This window comes from Condylura cristata, unplaced genomic scaffold, assembly GCF_000260355.1.
Source record: "Condylura cristata isolate star-nosed mole 26May11 unplaced genomic scaffold, ConCri1.0 scaffold00004, whole genome shotgun sequence".
Classification (NCBI taxonomy): Eukaryota; Metazoa; Chordata; class Mammalia; order Eulipotyphla; family Talpidae; genus Condylura; species Condylura cristata.
In genome coordinates this window covers 63,653,077-63,655,094 of record NW_004567105.1, presented here as the reverse complement: position 1 = coordinate 63,655,094, position 2,018 = coordinate 63,653,077, and positions in this window count along the sequence as shown.

The window sequence follows — 2,018 nt, the reverse complement described above, 5'->3', positions numbered from 1 at the left end:
CGGGGTGTGGGGCTGAGATTGAAGCGCGAGTCCAGCGGCCTGGCAACGGCAGTGTACCTCACACAAGGTCATGGTCTAGGATCTGGGTCTGGCCTGGGCAGCTTTCCAGGGCAGAGACTCAGGACACAAAGACTCATTGTAAGCACCACGCAAGGGCTTCTTCGAAGCTGCTTCTCTCCATTCACGGTGTAGTTCCAAAATGAAGCTTGGGACCAGAGCAGCCCAAGGTTCAGGAAACAGATTTGGAGCGGTACGCGTTTCCTGGCTTGGTCTAGGCATCAGTGGGATGGAAAGAGCCCAAGGGACCCCAGGTTAATTCTTCATCCATCTGCTTGGCTGAAATATAAAGGCTCTTTCCAGAGCTCCCCCTGAAGTGGCTCTTCAGCTCTGGGACACACACAGCATTGTGTGTGGGACATTCCCTGCAGCCAAGCAAAAAAATGGTAGAAAGGCCCTTTCAGTTAACTGCAAAATAAGCAGGGCTCTGTCCAAAGACAAGGGCCCTTTGCCTCATGGCCCCCTGGGAATCCACGGGCTGGCTGACACCGTTTACTGCCCGTAGGCTACTGGATAAAGGCTTTTCAAATTCCTTCAGTAAATGATTCTTTCACACATATAGAAAATGTATGTAGGCAAACATGTTAAACCAAATATCCTTTACATTCAGACACATGCACACACATGTTTTTATTTAGCTACACTCTTGACTAAGTAAGATATACACGAGGCAAATCAAAGGTTTGCAGTGACTTACAATGTTGCAGGGATAATAATACAGACTCCTTTCATTGTTTCTCCAAATCTGGGTCACCATGAACTTCAATTAAGTTTTTCTATCTATAGATGGTAACGTGTAATTCCTTTTATTTTTTTTAATGCGACTCATTCATTCATTTATCAAGCATGTGGGGAACCCCTGTCCTGTGCCAGGCACTGTTTTGTGATATAGCAGTGAACAAAGTGGGCAAAGAAGTTCGCTTTCCAGTGAGTAGGGAGGGCATTCGCTTTGCTGTCCAGGAGGACTTCTTGGGGTAGTGACTGTTGAGGAGAGACCTGAGGACTGTGAATATGGAGTCCTTGGAAGTTGGGGGAATAGGTTCTAGATGGAGAAATGGCAACTCCACTGCCCACTTTAGTCCCACTGAACTTACTTGGCAAAAACCAGTCTCCTTAGACCCAGCTTCCCACACCCACATTTGTGCAGTTAGAGGGAAGCATGCCAGTGTGTTGGCTAGCCCAGCTGATAGTGGGGGGGTGGGGGTGTATGTGTGAAGGAGGAGGCAGCATCAAGGCTTATGGGTCTAGGTGGCTGCCCAGCTAGGGCGGAAAGAAAACAACTTGTACAAGAGGACCTGGCTGGGGTCTGTGGCTCCTGCACCAGGGTTTCAGCTGTTAGAACTGGGCCCCCAGGAAGTGGCTCTGAACTGTCATGTGTTCCCCGCACTTTTTCAGTTCCATCCCCAGTCCTGGGGGAGGAGGGTGGTGGTCAGGACAAGTGGGCTGATAGATGTCCTTATCCCTGGGTTACTAATCAATGCGGGTTAAAAATCCCCATAGGAACGAGGAGCCACCAAGGCAAGAGTTTTTATTGCTTCACTATAACTTCAAACGTGCGCTCTGGGGAACTCTGTCCTTTCCCCCTTTCAGAGGACTTGGAGTCCTGAGCATGCTGCTGACCACATTGGCGGTGACACTTCCCTCTTCTCCTCTTGTCTCCCCACCTGGTCAGCCCACCGCTACCGCCCCGTGCACCAATCGTGCACCTTAGGCTGGTCAGTCCGAGCAGAGGCGGCCTCGAGCGGCAGCGGGAAACTGAGGCACGGTGGGCTCGGGGCTCGAGGCATTCAGACTCCCGTAGACTCCAAGCTGCCCGCCTCAGGCCCACCAACGAGCTGGGCACGGAGGTCCCAGCCCAGCGCTGCCCCGGGCGGGGCCGTACGGAGGCCCGGAACCGCTTTGGGACTTGCGGGGGCCGACGGTGGCGGGGCACCCGCGCGTAGTTCCCAAGCCCGAGCGCG